The sequence below is a fragment of the Polyodon spathula genome, chromosome 25 (assembly GCF_017654505.1).
Source record: "Polyodon spathula isolate WHYD16114869_AA chromosome 25, ASM1765450v1, whole genome shotgun sequence".
Taxonomy (NCBI): domain Eukaryota; kingdom Metazoa; phylum Chordata; class Actinopteri; order Acipenseriformes; family Polyodontidae; genus Polyodon; species Polyodon spathula.
The window spans coordinates 10,985,077-11,005,508 of NC_054558.1; the positions used below are offsets into that span (position 1 = coordinate 10,985,077).

Sequence of the window (20,432 nt, forward strand, 5' to 3'; positions counted from 1 at the left end):
CAAAGCTGTACCACCTGGGAAAGATAGCGAGCCCCCCCATGCACTCAACTGACATGAACAAGCAAAGTAGGGGGGAAGGTCAATCAATTGTTTTCTTACTGCACTAGTTTGCAAACTGCACTGTTTTCTCAACACATGCATAATGGAACAGGAACATATTTCCAAGCTCCTGCTGAAAGAAAAAAGAAAAACACAATCCAGCTCTGTGAATAATCAACATTTATAGAAATAAATAAAATCTATATAAAAATGCATCTATAGGCTTGAACCCCCCCCCCCCCGAAATGCATATCCAGTATGCTTGGTGACAGGATGTTTAAATATCGACAGTAGCCAAAGTGTTGCTGCAGTTACATGTGCTGAGGGATTGTTGCTTGCTTTTACCGGTTTGAATTATCATCTTAATAAATATCTCCTTTCAAAGTAATATTGAAAGTCACTTAATAATAAGCACTGTCTGATGCCTGTACTGATTTAAAAGCAAGGAACTCATTACTCAGCAGAGAGAAGTGGCAGCCAGAGAGCCAGAGAGAGAGAGAGAAGGGGAGGAGTGGGGGAGGAAAGGGGGAGAGAAAGAGACAGAGAAAGAATTATTAAGCTTTATTAAATGGAACACAAATCATTAATGAATCACTGTATTCACAAATCCTGCATTACAAAAATGAAATACATTGAATGCATAAACACAAATTGAAAACACTAATGTGCTTCAGAGTTTATTTTTTAAGATCTGGGATGCCTCACTTAACTCCAAGCCTCTATTAAAAATGGAATATCAGTGGGATCCCAAGTGGTGCATCCAGTAAAGGCGCTCCGCGTGGAGTGCAGGATGTGTCCTATACCCTGGAAGTTGCCGGTTCAAGTCCAGGTTATTCCTTTGTCAACCGAGGATGCGAGCTCCCAGGGGGCGGCGCTCAATTGGCCGAGCGCTGCCCGAGGGAAGGGAGGCTGGGTTGGCCAGGGTTTGCTCGACTCACCGTGTACCAGTGACCCCTGTGGTCTGGCCGGGTGTCTGCAGGCTTGCCTGTAAGCTGCCTAGGGCTGCGTTGTTGTCAATAAAAATAATTGGCGCACTAAATGTCCAATGTCCAATGAGAACAGGACCATGTAGCAAGCTGCCTGTCCAATGAGAACGGGACCATGCAACATGCTGCCTGTCCAATGAGAACAGGACCATGCAGCATGCTGCCTGTCCAATGAGAACGGGACCATGCAGCATGTTGGGTTTGCTGTTCTTGGAGGTGGCACAATGAACTTTAGTTGATATTTCTTGGTCATGTCTGGGTTTTCCCTCATTATGCCAATAGACTTCTGAACAAAATGAGAACAGACAAGCCTGGGAACCAAACCCTATTTCTAATTTCATGGCAACGCCAAACATGGGAATCCCAAGTGTGGATTTGTTGGAAATGTAGAGCTTTTACTTTTCATTTTGAATACAGAATCCCTACCCAGCCCTTTTTATCTTACAAGCCTGTCTTTGTGACATTGATGTCAGGTATCATTAGCAAACTCGTCACACAGTTCACTACCCAGAGCATCTGTCTGTCTTGCAGGGAAGATACAATGCGAGCCATTGACCTAGATGCTCATCCCCACACTAGAGCATTTCTGCCAGGGCTCAGTGAGCTGTGCAAATTGATTCAGCATTCTGCAACAGAACAGTGCCAGTCTTACGCTGGACAAAGCACACACTCTACTAGCTCCCCCTCCCCTTCTTCCCACTACCCTCTCCCCTTTTCCCTCCCTCCTCCTCTCCCCCCTCTCACTCTCCCTCTCCCCCTCTACCATCTACATTCAAGTGTTAGAAATGAGTGAAGCAGAAGCGAGGGTCCCACAATTCTTTTTCCACTTCAGTTTCTGTGTTGCACCAATAAATCTAAATACAAAAAAATAAATAATAAATAAACAGAATTCTGAATTTTCAACGCATAGGCAATGAAATTAAAAAGGAGTGTATTACAAAGATTCCTGTGGGAGGAAAATAAAAGCTTTGGTACATTAACATCTCAGTCAGGAATGCTGAGTTTACACTAAAATCACAGCTGGCTAAACGACAACGTTACTAGCGCTGCAAATCAGCTCCAGTGATGGCGATAACTACACTGTTACTGGGAGAGCAGGGAAAATGTTGAAAGCTAATAAAAAAAAAAAAAAAGTTTTAGGCTAGCAAGGCCTCCTTTGGGTGGCATTTCCCTGAGAGTGGAGCCCTACAGTACTTTATCCAGACACTAGAGGGCGTGTCACAGCAGAGCCTCCCAGCAGAGCTCTGTTCAGCTGACCACCTATTCTTTACCTTTGTTTACAGTGCCTTGGATCTCATAATTTCTACTGGAAGATTCTCTGTTGATTAAACCCAAGCAGTTGGTAAGCTGCTATAATATGTGCATACAAGCATATATGTACTGGAAAACAGGATTCGATTCAGAAATTCAGCAGGCAGTCCTTCTTGAGCTCGCTGCACAGGGCTTGTTAGAAATGCCCTTTGTCATTTCCTATCCTCTAGTACAGTTCCATTTCCCAAGACTTTCACTGTTAACAAGTTCACTTTACACCCACTTTATGAGACTCAGTTTTACTGTACTTTATAACTGCTCTTATCTGTAATATGTTATTGTGTAATGTGATCTTTTGTAAACAACTGTAAGTCACCCTGATAAGGGCATCTGCTAATAAATAAATAAATAATAATAATATCCTCGTCTCATTAACTATTTGACATGCAGAAGTTTACAACCTGACTAAGTATGTGCTCCAGTTCTTCACACACATACACATGCGCTCTAAGATTACTTTCTTTCATGAATATTGAAATGCACGCTGGACCTTTCAGCAAGTGTCCAAACGGACTGAACCTCAGCTGAGAAGCACACATTGCAGCCCTTCTGACTGTTTTTTTTTTTTTTTTTTTTATGTAGCTTTTGTGAGTTTCTGTAAACCGGAAGCAGAAACGAGTTGCTTCACTCACCACACACACACAGACACCCCCCCCTCCACACACACACACACACACACACACACACACACCCACACACACACACACACACACACACACACACACACACACACACACACACACACACACACACACACACACACCCACACACACACACCCCCTCCACACACACACACACACACACACCCCCCCTCCACACACACACACACACACACAGACACCCCCCCTCACACACACACACACAGACACACCCCCCTCCACACACACACACACAGACACACCCCCCACACACACAAAAACACCCACCCTCCACACACACACACACACACCACCCCCCCACACACACACACACACACACCCCCCCACACACACACACACACACACACACCCCCCCACACACACACACACACACATGTGCCTCGTAAGACGGAGGGGGGACACACGTACCCCCCCACACACACACAGACACCCCCCCTCCACACACACACACAGACACCACCCCCACACACCCACACACACCGCCCCCCCTCACACACACACACACACACAACACCCCCCTCCACACACACACACACACACACCCACCCCACACACACACACACACACACACACACACACACCACACACACACACACACACAGACACCCCCCCCCCCCCACACACACACACACAGACACCCCCCCTCCACACACACACACACACAGACAGACACCCTCCCACAGACAGACCACCCCCCCCCTCCACACACACACACACACACACACGGGCACTGCCTCCCCCGCAGTGATATTCCATTGTTTAAACAGCAGCGTCCCTGGGGCACAGCAGGGCTCCGGCTGCCTTCAGCAGCATTCAGGCTGGAGGTTACCGCCACCTTTACTTAATAAAGGGAGAGAACGCGAATTGCCCTTATTTTGTATTGCACACATCAGACTACCTATTTCTAAACGAATGCAACACTCTTGTTCAGGTCCATCAATAAATGCCAGGCACCCTACAACCAAATCATCATTTTCTTAACAGCAGAAAACAGAATATTACCAAAATATTGTTACACTTCATAGTAAGACCCACCTCAAAACTATTGAATGAAGTAGTGTATGCTCGACTGAAACGAAGAATGCATCAGAAAGATGGAGACTGTGGAAACGCTGATCATCACGTTAACTACAAGCAGTGATAATGCTTTCCTGTCAGACGTACTTGCCTAGTTTATCATACATGTAAATGTCACTCAGTTTCTCTCGTCTTTAGCAGCTATCAAACTGTAATTATCTTTGAATCAATATTTCCTCTTGTCAATCTGCATTTCCTCGCTTACTTTTTCATTTTTCTTCTTTTCACAAATCTCCTTTCTAATTAACACACAGTCTTTGTGGCTCCACATCAAAACCTAATTTTCATTTTAATTTTCTTCTTAGTGTTAACTTTCATCTCATTGTAGGTTTTCACAGATATAAACCCGGTTGATATTTCGTCAACACAGGCAACATAAATTGGGGCATGCCTCGATGGCAGAGCACCCAGAAATGTGAATACATTTTGATTGAGAGAGAGAGAAAGAGGAAGAGCTTTACTTGTGTGTGACATACACACCACCAGCTGAGTCCCTTTACTATGATAAAAAAAAAAAAAAAAAAAAAAAAAAAAACACGTTTTCATTCATTTCTAAAATTGCACCTTTTCAAACTAAAGGTAAACTTAAAATAAGTGGTGATTTAAATGCAAGAACTGGAAACGAAACAGACCATCAAAAATGATGGAAATCAACACATCTTTACATCCCCTCTGTATCAGAACACAGTCTCCACAGAGAGAAACAGCTTTGACAGAGTTATCAATACAAATGGTAAACAGCTTTTAGAGCTGGGTAAGAGCCTAGGCCTGTACATCGTCAATGGGAGAACTAAAGGAGACTCACTTGGTAAATGTACATGCAATTCTATATTAGGAAGCAGTGTGGTGGTATACAATTACAGGCTTACAAACCCAGAATATCAAGGGCTTTACAGTCAGACCACAATCTGTTTTATCTGACCACTGTCAAATAGTCCTCTACTTAAGCGCCCCCACCCCCCCATCCCAAAAACAATACCCTGAACACCCCATCAATATTACACAAGCTACCGCTCACCTACACATGCACAGAGGAGAATAAAGAAATATACAAAACATCAACAAACCTCTGGGTAATTACAAAAATGATCAATCGTTTTCAAACTAAATACTAGAACCAACACTCTGATGGAGTAAACGAGGCAGTATCTGACATAAATGAAATATTCACCAAATTGGCACACATATCTAATCTGAAACTTTAAAAAAAATCAAGAAAAGCTAATAAATAAATAAATAAATAAATAAAAACAGCTCCACAGACAAATGGTTTGATATCGAATGTAAAGAGATGAGGGAAAAAACTACAATCTCTATCAAACCAAAAACACCATCACCCAGAAAACAATGAACTGCGCTTACAATACTTCCACACTCTCAAACAATTCAAATCCACCCTCCGAAAGAAAGAGGTCAAAGACAAACTGAAGAATCTCAAATTGAAAAAAAAGCCTGTGGTCAAGACTGGATCCTTAACTAAATGCTAAAATACAGTAACCTTGCAATCCAAACCACCCTGGTAAAATTATTCTGCTTAGTGCTACAGACCGGACGTTTTCCTCAAGACTGGAATATAGGCTTTGTAACCCCAATACACATAAAAAGAAACAATCTAGACCCCAACAGTTCCAGAGTATCTGTGCGAGCAGCACCCTGGAGAAGCTGTTCTGCAGCATCTTAAACAGCCGCCTCCTGACGTTCATGCAGGAACACAAGATTCTGAGCAGAAGCAAGGTGGGGTTCCTCCCCTAGCACCCCACTACAGACCACATACACACCCTGCACACCCTGATCACCAAACACGCACACCACAAAGACAAAGAGGAGATATCTGCATGTTTTGTCGATTTGAAGTAAGCCTTTGATTTCATCTGGTATCCAGAACTGAAATTACTCAAAAGTGGAATTGGAGGCCAATTATATGATATCATTAAATCAATGTACACAAGCAACCACTGCAGGGTGAAAATCAGCGACATGAGGATAGATTCCTTCACTGAGGGCAGAGCAGTGAGACAGGGCTGCAGTCTCAGCACAACACTTTTTAATTTATATATAAACCAGCTGAGCACAGATCTGGACCAGTCCCCTGACCCCGGATTTGTTATTGACGACACACAGATCAATTTCCTCCTATACGCTGATGATCTGGTGCTACTGTCACCCACAGCAACAGGCCTCCAGCAGAAACTCACAACACTGGAGCGACACTGCAAAACCTGGGCCCTGGAAATTAACCCTGCGAAAAATAAAATCCAGATTTTCCAGAAAACAGCCAAACTGCGGGGAAATACATTCCAGTTCATTATTAATAAAAATGTAATAGAACACACAACAAAATACAACTACCTGGGTCTAACAATCAGCTCATCCGGACGTCTAAATTTGGCAATAAAAAACCTCACAGAAAAAGCATGCAGAACATATGTAAGAAATAACCCACGACAGGGTGTGCGGTAAGACAATTCTTACTGCACGCCCTGGGTGCGTTGTGAGGCACGAGGCCGCAGGCCGTGTGCCTTCAACAACCCAGAAAGTGTGGTAAGAATTGTCTTCCTGCACACTGTGGGTTATTTTTCTTATAAAATTGAAAAAAAAAAAAAAATGAAAATAATTGCACAAACTGGCTTTTTTAAGGAAAAAAATAAAATAATAAATTATGTATCCTTCCACTGAGAAAAAATAGTCCCTGAAGACTGTTTGATATATACTTTTTTTATTTGCAATAAACATTACATTGAACATTGCCATTTATAGTAACTATTTTTCAAGATGAAATGACATTTGTGAATTGAAAGACAACTGATTTCCCACTTCTGAGGGACGATTCATGGAACAGCCAAACACTGCACTGTTTTTTTGTTTTTTTTTTGTAAGAAATTATCCTATTCAGGCTTTGCTGTCTTCAAGAAAAGCTGACGAATAATTTAAGAGGCTGTTTTCACACCGATGCCAGCAATAATTTCCTAGATTGTAAACCAGCATTAAATGATATTTGGACTAAACGACTTCCGTGTGAGTTTGCACAATGCTGCAGTCCTTCCCATCCGCGGCGAGCACAAAAGGATTCTATACTGAACTCGACTTTGCTTAAAAGCCCAACGGTTGTGTCAGCAGAGAATATTCCATCACACAATATCTGGAGAGAGCAAATCAACACCCAGAACAAGCTGGAGTGCTTCACTACACTGAACAGAGAATATTCCATCACACAATACCTGGGTGAAATAAAAGACCCAAAACTGACATTGACAATGTACAGGCTTAGCGAACACAATCTAGAGGTGGAAATAGGCTGCCGCAGACAAACGTGGAAACCTGAGCAGAGCGGCTGTGTGGGCACTGTGAATCAGGGGAGACTGAAACAGAACAACACTTTGCTCTGGACTGTAGAAAATACAGTCAAGTCAGAGATGATTTCTTCCCTCGATTCACAAGCCAGGCCACTGTCGCAGAAAGCAGAGATGGAATTATTTTCCATTAACTCACTGAAGCACATCTATTATTATTATTATTTTTTTAATAATACATGGATATTAGTATCTATAATACAAAAAGACAATAAATGGGTGTTAAAGTTCAAATTGCAAGTGAATTTAATGAATAATAATGTCAATATTAAAAAATCTTAAATATTACATTTCTTTTTGATAATTCAGGAAAGATGAATTAAACTGGGTAGAAAATTAACTGCAAAATACAACACGTTTAAGGACAAGGTGTTTCAATAGGTATGTTTTTTTTTTCTTAGTTGCTGTCGAAGATTATTTGTCTCACTCGTTTGTTTGGTGCTCCCGTTATATATATATAAGATTCATTCACATTTTTTAGCTGACTATTCACACCCACAGTTCTCAAATGCAGACCTTACCCCCACCTATCCTTTCTGTACAATGCTGCTATGAAAGCCCAAGGCAAAGGCACTGCATTAAAAACAATCATTTACTTATAAAAGAGAGCTCCACAAATAACTGAATACCACACAGGCTACATTATAAACCCTTGGTTCAGGGAGATGATAAATAAGATTGATGTGATGCACTGTTAGTGCGTACCACTGCAACATCAGTTTGGTGAAACGCTCTGTATTCAGCACTCCAGTGATCTTACCCAGCACACACAGTTTCTCAGATTAAGTAACGGATGAATTACGGGTGCTAAGACATCACTCTGATTACTTGTGTGTGATTCAACAGACAACGCAGTTATATAAAAAAAAGCTAACAAGATCCCAGAGAAAGTAAAAAGGTGTTTTCCATTTTTGGCAACACTTACGTAAGAACATGCATTCAGCTTGTTTCTGTTTTACTGAATATAACAAATGAAAGCGAATGTTTCTACAGTGATGAAATAACTGCGTTGTCCTGTAACCCAACTTCTACACTACAGCAAATGTACTACACGGCACACTGTCTCAATACAACACAAACTAGTGTAAGAAATGTAACGAACCCAGGAGAGTAACATTCTCCAAACTAGCAGTAGGATACAATTGCAACCTCAAGCCAGAATGTCTGGCCCTGGGAATGAGACCAGCCAATAGTCAAAGGCATGTAAAGACCCCTTTAATCTTTTGTGTTCGAATGAAGGACCTCATTTTTGACAGCCAAGCAACCATAGTGAATCTCATCATCACTTGGTCAACCCCTGTACTGAATGGTATATTTCTCCCATACCAGTATAAAGCAATATTAAATGTGTGGCAAGCATGCTTGAATAGAGCTTCCCTATCCCTTAACAATGGCAGTCTACACAAGGACTGCGTTCAGACTACCTCTGATGAAACCAACAGGTTTGCAGACACAGGCATCAACATTTTTAACCCAACTTTTAGTTGCTACTGTAAATGCCAAGACTGCGCACTGTTATGAGTCCACACACATTTCAGATGCAGAGCGTGCACTGTTATGAGTGCACACCCATTCCAGATGCAGAGCGTGCACTGTTATGAGTGCACACCCATTCCAGATGCAGAGCGTGCACTGTTATGAGTGCACACCCATTCCAGATGCAGAGCGTGCACTGTTATGAGTCCACACCCATTCCAGATGCAGAGCGTGCACTGTTATGAGTGCACACCCATTCCAGATGCAGAGCGTGCACTGTTATGAGTCCACACCCATTCCAGATGCAGAGCGTGCACTGTTATGAGTCCACACCCATTCCAGATGCAAAGCGTGTACTGTTATGAGTGCACACCCATTCCAGATACTGACTGATTATTTAATTTGACACATATTTTGTTTATCGGAAATCGAGCAAAAAAAAAATGGTAGCCTTAATGTACAGCAGCCATTTACACAGCACTTGATACCACCTTAAACATGTCTTTAAAAGACACGTGTCCGAGCTGTTAAGAACCTCAGCACTATGCAAGTGAATGAGCTTCTGACCCGCCTCAGTGAGGAGCTCTGAATGGAAGTCCTTGCTCAGGTCTTTGGGACTGTTGAGAGCTCTGAATGGAAGTCCTTGCTCAGGTCTTTGGGACTGTTGAGAGCTCTAAATGGAAGTCCTTGCTAACAGGTTTTTGGGACTGTTGAGAGCTCTGAATGGAAGTCCTTGCTAACAGATCTTTGGGACTGTTGAGAGCTCTGAATGGAAGTCCTTGCTAATAAGTCTTTGGGACTGTTGAGAGCTCTGAATGAAGTCCTTGCTAACAAGTCTTTGGGACTGTTGAGAGCTCTGAATGGAAGTCCTTGCTAACAGGTCTTTGGGACTGTTAAGAGCTCTGAATGGAAGTCCTTGCTAACAAGTCTGTTCAACTATTTAGGGTCAGAGAGACTAAGGAGGCTGAGGACGAGCAGCAAGATAACACAATCATGATGGGCCTAGGCTGGCAGGGAGAGGCTGATTCAGCAAGTCTGAATTAGGAAGGAACATCAATAATAATGCATCTGGTTACAGTCTAGGCTAAACCACCTCTTTTTCAAAATGTTCAATATATATAAGACCACGTAATCAAACTATGCTGTACTGCATGTCTTCATAAACATTTATCCAGGTCCTTCATTGCTCAACAAAACATTTCATATGTGCTTTTTGGAGCTACATCACCCAAAGGCTATCTAAACCGAGAAATTTTTTCCAGTGAAGGGCTCTGAACGCCTTAAACTTAGTTCTGCAGCAGCAGACTATAGACCAGGGGGGGATTTTCAAACGATAACGCCAGATTTAATTAACAAATCATTATTTACCATTGATTTTGGCATTTTAATAGGTCGTTTTTCCTATGTTGTTAATAAGAAATCATGCTAATGTGATTGCCGAATGTATGTTGATTGACGACTGTTTTAATGATCGGCATGATTTGCGACTATTTGCCTTGTTTGCGAGGGAATTTAAAAAGAAATCAGTGTTAATTGTCATATAAATTATCAGGAGTTAATTTGCACTTGGAAAAGGAGGGCTTTAATTAACGAAAGACTATAACTCACCTTGAAACAGAAATATAACAGACCATGGCTGTGTCGCTGACGATACAGAGACTACCGCGATAATTCAATATTTGCAGTTATGAAAATATTTTAGACTTTTAAATACTTGTGGTTATGAATGAGATTTTTTCACTTGTTTTAACAATTTGTGACCTTAAGCTCGGAACACACTGTCCAGTGACATCACAGGAAGGGATGCATGGATGCATAAAGTACAGTGGCAATGGGGCGAATCAACAAGCGAAAAGATAACGCTATGGCAGTAAATAAATATCTACAATTTTGGCTCAAACTTAAGGCTACGTGATCGTGAAAACCACATATGACTGGAGACATGCATGTATTCTCTCTCTTTATTAAACACACACACACACACACACACACACACACACGGTATTCCATTGGTTTGTATGCAATGTCAGTGTCGACATTTTTTGAAAACAAGACCTGACAGCCCCACATTGTACTTTTCAATTATTAGATGAAATATTTACAGAATACTTAAAAACTGCTGCTATAATCACGATTCATTTATTATTAATAGTGTTATCATTAAATTATACCAAATCACGTTTTTATTTACAATGAAGGTAACCTATACTGTGTTGCCCAAATTCTTAAAAAGTCAGCAAAAACATGCTTTCCCATCGTTTTAAATAAAAACGTGATTTGGTCTAGTTTAATTATAATGCTATTAATAATAAACAAATCATGCAGCATGATCCTAATAGCCGTTGTTAAGTATTCTGTAAAATATTTATTTTAATAGTTAAAAAGTGCAGTATGGAGCTTGTTTTCAGAAGATATCACCACAGACGTGAATGGAATAGCTAATGTGATTGAGATCACTCACATGGATTTTGCCAAACGTATTTGTTATATTGTCAGACTCCCCCCACACTGTCTCAGCTTCTTACCTCTTTATGCACATCTTATAACATCTTCTGTAATAACAGAATCTTCAATGGCTACTTCTGTTCATGTTGAGTTTATTTATCTTGCAGGCGAGCAAAGAGTAGCAGAGAAAATGCATGATTAGAGGAATTCACCCGACAATTAACTATAAACTAATTGTGTATATTGGGTATGGAGTTCTATCACAATATTAAAAGCTTAATAAATAACTACACACATGGTATACATGTACAATAACTGACAACTACAAACACAAACGGCACTTCAAACATATTACAGCCTACAGTCGCACTTACTAAAATACAGACACAAGTAGATGTCAACATAAGAAAATAAATTCCAACCAACATACATGGATGGCTTGCAGTATTTCTTTTTTTTTTCTTTTTAACCAAAAAAAAAGAGATTGCAAAAATCACATTAAAAGAGTTGCATAAGATCCCGAGTTGCGCATCCAGTAAAGGCGCTCCACGTGGAGTGCAAGATGCGTCCTATAGCCTGCAGATCACAGGTTCGAATCCAGGGGTTTCCTAGGGAGCGGCGCACAATTGGTCGAGCACCGTCTGGGTAGGGAGGGCTTAGGTCAGCAGGGCAATAAACGGTTCACCGCACACCAGTGACCCCTGTGGCTGATAGAGCACCTGCAGGTCTGCAGTGGAGCCATTCAGATCTGTGTTGTCCTCTGGTACTATAGGTCTGGTGGCTTTGCTGTGGATTCGCTGTGCGAAAAATGACAGATTGGCAGGAACACGTTTCGGTGTTTCAGCCTTAATTGGGCATTTCAAACTGGGGAGAAAACCAGGGCAAATAAATAAATAAAAGAGTTGTACATAGCAAGCTGCGGCAAAATATCCCCCCAAAAGAGAATAAATGATTAGTGGGTTTAATTTTTTAATCAATGCCGTCCGATTTTTACCCACACGTCAGATAACTAAATCAGCATTTTATATGTGAAGTGTTCTAAATAAATGTACAATCTGCATGACAAAATGCACAATTTTAAATTAAGTTTACAAATTATACACAACATAGATGTTCTTTTTTTTTTGATTAACAAGTTCCCCTTATCAAGTCATTGAGACAGGAAGTGATGTAGGTGAGCTGCGACAATTAAGCAAAAAATCAAAATCAACCTAACCCTAACCTAACCCCCTAACCCTCTTAACATTGCTAAATCAGAACTGTGAGGGAAATAAAAGATTATCTTTCCGGATCCTGCAGTATACTGTGCATGGATTGCACAGATGTTCTACATGAGCGTAACTCATCAGTTTTCTGAATCACACACAGTATATTATGTGGAATGTATGGAATCCAGTGCTTATTTTCCCTTGATCTACCGCCTGGTCAGCTGCAGCTACATGTGTTTCTATGAATTGGTTTATTGTCTACTGGATGTATTAGATACTGTGTTTAGCTTATAGTAAAACTATGCTGTGTGGAGAGTCCACTCAGTGAAGCAGTTGCCACTCACCGCTAGTCTGCCTCACAGCTGTTCAGAGGCCCTTGCTGGTCAGCCCAGGCCAGGCCCTTGTCTCTTGCCTCCAGGGTTCAGTAGCTTGGGAACATCTGTTGTTTAGGTTGAACGGGTGGAAAGAGGCAACTGACAGCTTGACAACAGGTACCGAGGCCACCAAAGTTATCATTATTTACGAAACAATCCTGCCGAAGACCTAATGCCATATGCAAAGAGCTAGGGGGTTGTATATTTAATAAGTGTATTCCAGCAAACACAACTGAAACACAGGCAGTTGGAGAACCACTTCCCAAGTGCCTAAACCCCAAGAACGTAACATCAACATCCCATAATCCACAGCTTCCTGCTGTGCGCTTCACTAAAAGCAGGAGACTAAACAAGCCTGGTCTGGCCATGCTTCACAGCTTTCCTTCTTATTGAGCCTGTATCTCTCAGGGCTAATACTCTCCTGGTGTATAATGTTATTGAGCCTGTATCTCTCGGGGCTAATACTCCCCTGGTGTATAATGCATTCGGTTTGCAAAGCAGTATGCTATGTGTTAGATCAGTGCTAAATGTGTTAGACTAAATATGTAATGCAATAAAGCTGGCACGTACATAATGTACAGGCTGAGGCCCCAGGCAGGGCTGCCCACCTCTGGGGTCCTGATTTATAGCTATGGGATCAATCAGTGTTGCAATCCTTATTGCCTTGATCCTGTTTCTCTCTCTATCCTCTGTGGCTCAGCGACAGCCGCAGCACACATCATTTTGCCAGCTTGTCTGTTGCTTTTTCAGCAGCATCAATTGGTAACAGTTGCACCTTCTGCTCACCCTAGACTGCTGTTTATCTACATATTTATTCATTTATTTTTACCAGTTAGAGTAGCCTCCATATCGAACAGCTCCCAGGGGTAAGGTGTCGACATCACAAAACTAAAATCACAGCTCCTACTATAGTTAGTATCTCTCCAACAGGTCTATGAAAATATAAAAGACTGAACTACCTTTTAACACACTAAAAAAATAAAGCACATGCCCCCATCTTTCAGTCAGGATCAGTGGCAAAGAGAAGAGCTCGAGCCTTTCCTCCAAGCACTGACCAAACACATTCTGATCAGTGAGAACAACTGTGGAGGGACGCTTCGTTGGACAGAACTTACCTTTTAGACAAGTTATTTACAGCGCTAAAACAGTCTATGTTGGACACGCGCACCAGATGGAAATAGATGAGCAAAGTACTGCACCAGACTGGAAACTGCCTGGGATGAGAAGCCAAGTGAAGCGTCAGTCGAGATCAGACTACCGAGAGACAGAAAGGGACGCAAGGTGTGTGTGACAAGGGACTGCAATGGCAGCTGGAGGGAAATAGCTTTTAGAAAGCAACAGAGAACACAGATTAAAAAAATACTGCAGCTTTTCTTTCTCTTCTATATTTAGATGCCAAAAAAATCAATGCTGACTACAAATGAGCTAATTTCCTAACAGATAATGTGCATCTGTACACAGAAGGCACGGCATTACTGCACTGCCTAGCCTAAAGGAGTAAACAGCACACAGAAGCATCTTTATTTCCAGCATGTCTTGACCTCAGATTTTTTAATAAACTCGCAATAAACTATATTAAGCATTGTAAAGTCTTGCATTGCACTAGACTGGCCTGTGGCTCTTCAATAAATCACTTGAACAGTACCGGACACAGACAGCAGCCTTCAGTCTACCCCTGGGGCTGCCTGGACTGGACTCCCAACTAAATCAGACAGATGAAAGATGGAAGCTATAGGATCTGAGTGATGCAGGTTGCACGGCCCAGGAGCCGGGGTCACGCTGGTCTGTCACCAGCACTTCAGTGTCAGTCGCTCGAAATCTCATTTACTTGCGAGACCGATATCCTTGATGTTATCTAATCGCCTTCTTTCATCTCTCTCTTGAGAGGAGAACCCAATCAGAGAAAACTGTGGAGCAGCAAATAACTGGGAAATGTCTAGATTTCAGATTTCACTTGAAGAAGAATAAGGAGAATACTGGGAGAGGACGTACAATAGAATACACTGAATTATGAAGGTCACCAGAACTTGGTTTCACCCTTAAAGCCACAGATGCAGACTTGGTGTAACTGTACTTCAACTAGACTACTGTATGTAAGGTGCCAATGTCACCAGGGTTAGGGGTAATCAGCTTCCTTCTATTGCCAAACCAAGGGCTGGGTATCCTGTACTCTTAGTTACAGTGCTCAGTTTCTCAGACTTAAAGATGAACTGAAGTTCCTTAGAATCTTTTTTTTTTAATTAACTAATGATGACACGCGCCACTCCATGCAAAACAATCTCATCAGCAATGTGCATTACAAGCCATTGCAGAGGATGAATCATGCAGGTGCCAAGCAAAGAAAAGCTTCCCTCATTCTTTACATACCTCTGTATGAATAAAAGCATGAGTGGAGCGTCCTGATGCAACCTGATCAATTCATATTATATTGCACATGTTTAATATTCATATTACATTGTACATGTTTAATATTCATATTATATTATAAATGTTTCATATTAATATTAGATTGTAAATGTTGCCTTGAGGGTGGTCTTCTGTACAGACCAGAATAAAATTAAACAAATACGGTCAACCTTTTTTTCCTGTGTTGATGCATTATACTGTACTGTGACTGTATTCCAAGATGCGTTGCCCCAATACTTCTAATCAAATATTTTCCCAGCGTAGTGCAGCTATGAAGTGGTTTGTAGAATGGAGGGAGGCATAAGTTGTCCAGCCCTCGGGTCGTACAGCATGGAAGTGTCTGAGATGGGACTGGAATAAGCTGCTCAGCTCTAGGCTAAACCCTTTGCAATTCTAGATCTTACATGTATCAAGTCACAAGAAAATAATGCTAACTGACAGCTCTTCAGGTTAATTTACTTTGCTTTTGTTAGATGGATTTAGAGACAATAAGACTTGACAAACCAAGCATTAAGATAAACAGAGCAGAAGGGTTTGCTGCACGGAAGAGCTCTCCCCTGTAGTGAAGCGGAAGGGTTTGGTGCACGGAGGAGCTCTCCCCTGTAGAGAAGCGGAAGGTTTTGGTGCACGGAGGAGCTCTCCCTTGTAGTGAAGCGGAAGGGTTTGGTGCATGGAGGGTTTACAGTCCACCAATAGCTTGCCATTCAAGAACACTGACACCCAGGTTCAATTAGAATGACGAGATATATGGAATCATTCAGCTTATATAATGTAATCAGCCCGAGCAGTCCAATAACCTCAGAGCATTGCAGAAAGCAGACTGCTTTATGCACCAAATATACAGACGCACTCTTGGTTAGGGTTCAGTTTCCACAGGAGACTTCTGCAAGTACATATCGGATTCCCCCATGAGTACACAATACAGCAAAGCAGAAAAATGTAATATAATCTCCTGTTTTATAGTAGAATAACCCATCAGTTTAGAATATTAGATACATTACATACAGTATTCACTTTAATTTAGGAAATGTAAAACAAGCAAAAACCCCCAGAGCATCTGAGTTGCTCAGTACATGATGACATGATAACATCTATCAAAGCACATATTTAAAAGAGAAAAGAAAGAGTTTTTTCAGGTCATACCTTACCCTACCTCTCCTTCTCTCTCTCTTTGTTTTCATATTCTCCCATTGTGTCCTGACAAAGCTCATTATCCCAACTGGCTTTACAGAACGTGGTACGTGTAAATGTGCATCAGATCAACAGACAGAATCAAAGCGCAGCACAGCCTGCTACAAAATACTTGGACCTTAATGCAAGCCTCGGAAGATTTCTCTATGTTTTTCATGCCATTAAGAGTTGCCTGTTTGGGCAAAGGCAGTTTTAAAGAGGTTTGAGGTGAAAACATGCAGCAGATGCTTTCTGCAGAAGCTGTTAGCCTTGCTGCTGTGTTTGTGTTTTCTTTGTTGTATGTGAGGACACAGACGTAGGGAAGACCTTGTTCAAAATGACCCTATATACTGAACGCCTGACATGCACTCCTGTCTGCCACTTCACCGACACGCACAGTGTTCATTCACAACAGACTTTGACCTTTCCAAGCATAACCCACCCACACAAAGACCTGTGCATCACTGAGTATCAGCACACTAACGGTTTTGTAAAACCACCACACACAGTGAAACAAATCAATTGGAAAAATGATTAATGGACTATCATACTGCCTTATCCACATTATTGCCTAGGTTACAATTCAAATACTAGTACTGCCCTGTAGTTACACCATCATGATATTTATTACTTACTAATATCAGTAACCCTTCACTGATTAGTAAATAGGCCACGGTAGAAATGGTCATTTGTGCCAGAAGCTGTCCAATTGGAGAATGGCACTGGGCAGAACAATAACTTCATGATCTCACTCTAAGATCCCAATATCCCTGTGCAGATACAGTGCTTTTCATTAAAGATGCTGTGCATCGTATACAGTGCTTTTCATTAAAGATACTGTGCACAGTATACAGTGCTTTTCATTAGAGATGCTGTGCACAGTATACAGTGCTTTTCATTGAAAATAAATGCACACCAAAAGGCTGAACCCTAGTTTTTCATTTTTGATACAAGTTATAAATGAATCTGAGAGGGGACTGAGGATTCAGAAGAAGAAGAAGGTGAACAGACAGCAGCTTGTACACACAATCCTGGAGAACACACGGACCTCATTTCACTGTTCTTCTGTTTAGTACGAAAGCTATTTGTTTTACTTTTGATCTATATTGCATCTGCTCATCCACCTCAAGCCCGTCTCCTTTACACAGACTGTCTCTTCAAACATATCTGCCTCCTCTCCACACTCCCAGGGGGCTTCCTGGTGAAATGCAATTAAAATACAAACTTAATAAATTCAACAGTACATCATTTATTAAAAAGACTGCTGCTCCAGATTTAAAAAACAAACAAACAAAAAACACTTTCATCCACAGTATCAAAATGATGTGTCACATTTTATTAGAGAAGTAAAAAAACACACCTTATGCATAAATTAAGAAAAAAATAATCAATCTGGCCGATGCAAAAAGAATGTGATCATTTTAATAATAATAATGTATAGTACTGCAGACTAAGATCAGAAACAGGGGAAGCTACTGGTAATTAATTTACAGTGCTACAAAATCACAGAACCTCAGAAACGTTTTCAGAAACATATTCTCTCTACGCCGTTGTTTCCTATACTGGTATCATTCTACAGTATATCAACTCCAAGTAATACAATGTCCTACCAATGGGAGTCCAAGCTGGACAGGACTGAGGATCGATCGGAGCACCGTGGATTAACCACTAGCCCAGTTAAATCAAGGATTACATTTTTTAAAAGATAATCACACTGCACCACTATTTTAATCCAGGTTTAAATGTGACCGGTCGATTACATTTAAACCTTCCTTGGAGATGGTTTAAAACGTGGACATAATGGCAGCATGCCTTAACAAAATGAACTTTTTCTGTAAAACAACCAACCACACAATCGGTCACAATGTGGAGAACATTGAACACTAGAACACTAGTCAGGGCAAATCTCACCCGATGAATATTTAGTAAACCATTAGTCACAAACAAATATGCTATAAGAATGCTTATACTACTACTACTACTGCTACTACAACCATACTACTACTAATAATAATACTACTACAACAACTACCACTACTACTAATATACTACTACTACAACTACTACTATTAACCTGGTTTGACATTATGTCTGTGTAGCCTATATTGTATATTTGAGTCAAGACAAAAAGAAATAAACAGAAGTTATGCATCATGTTTATACATCATGTTGTACAATTACAAATGTAAAACAATTAAAAAAAAATATTGTATGTGGCATGTAAGAAGTGTATAGATGTACGCAGGGGTTCATTTGTGGAGAATCACAGCGGATCCCAGATCCTGAACCTTTTGGTCTGACAGGTGAGAATTATACAGTTTGCAATGAACCGTATGAAAAAAATTGTTATTTTATGTTGTAAAAAAGAACTCTACATACAGAACAATAAAGGTTTTTTTATTCATTTTAAAAGAATGACAAGTGTTCTGTAACAGGTGTGACATCAGTAGGTGGGAAAATTAGGCTAATAGTTTCTTTCACAACCCAAATGACAAAACACCAAAACACTAGTGCTTGTCGCTCCTGTTAAAGGATGTGTAAAGCTATGTGTGTTAAAGAAGGGGGAGAGGGATCAAAATGATCTGCTTCAACCACAACGGCTTATATAATGTTATCCCTTTAAAAGAAAAGAGTGGAAGATCTTTCAATGTAGAACCCAGACGTATGTCTGTGGATAAGATATTCCGATGTTTACGCACAATCTCTTGTAGAGCACAACTATGAGGATTATATGTAGAAATACCGACAAGGTCTTTTTAGTCTCACCTTGAGGTTTTAAAAGGTCAGACCCATCGATGCTTTGAACCTTAGATTGTGCATCAAGCAGCCATTTATCTAGATAACCTCTTATAAAAGGCAGTTATTCATGTCTAATAATTTCTGTTCACAGTCTTTTCCTTGATTACAGATCCTCTGTACTCTATACAGTCTAGGGAGATGGTACGATGGGGATCTAAAGGACACAGTTCATGTGGGAGAAGTTAGACAACAAGCAGTGGAAGGGTTGAAGAGCATAGACAGCAGCACTTTACCAGGCAAACTGAAACTCTGGTGCTTTCAGTTTGGTCTACTGTCAAGACTGCTGTGGCCACTGATTGTGTACGAAGTTTCCTTGACAACAGTTGAGAAGCTGGAAGCCTTAATCAGTTCATACGTCAGGAAATGGTTAGGAGTTCCATGCTGCCTCAGCAGAGTGGGACTTTATGATAAAGGAATACTGCAGCTACCAATCTCTGCTCTAACCAAGGAGTTTAAGTGCGCCAAAGTTCGTCTGGAAATGACATAAGTAGATTCACATGACAAATGTGTAAGGGAGGCAGCACCTGTGTTGAAAACTGGAAGAAAATGAACGGTAAAGAAAGATGCTAAGGCTGCCCTTCGAATCAGAGATATTATGGGGCAAGTTCAGCATGGAAAAGGAGGTTTCGGTCTCAGTTCAGCTCCTTACATGGCACAAGGCAACCCCAGCTCAACAGAGGAAGCTGGTAGTCAATGAGGTGCAAAAGCAGGAGGAGAGGATCAAGTGTGTAAAGGCCATTTCCCAGGCAAGCAGGGAAAATGGATGAGATAGGAAAGTGGTGAACAATGCAAGATCAGCTGGCAAGACCTATGAACAAAGGAACAGAGCAGAATCAATTTCCTCATCATATCAGTATATGATGTTCTCCCATCACCACAGAACCTAAACCTCTGGGTAGGTGAGGATCCCTCATGACCTTTGTGTTCATCACCTGCAACATTAAGGCACATTTTGACAGGATGTAAGGTGGATCTTAGCCAAGGATGGTTTACTTGGCACCATGACCAGGTGCTGCAATGTTTGGCCTTAGCATTGGAAGACAAGCGTAACCTGACCAATAAGTTGCACCCAGTTCCATCAAAGCATTACACACAAAACACAATATTCCTCCGTCCAGGAGAGCAACCACCA

At 41.2% G+C, this 20,432-nt stretch overlaps 1 protein-coding gene across 3 annotated transcripts in view; it reads right to left on the reverse strand.

Annotated features, from left to right (window-relative positions):
* The window catches only part of LOC121299593 (membrane-associated guanylate kinase, WW and PDZ domain-containing protein 3-like), a 139,530-nt gene that overhangs the window by 47,489 nt on the left and 71,609 nt on the right, over positions 1 to 20,432 (reverse strand). The window lies entirely within an intron of this gene.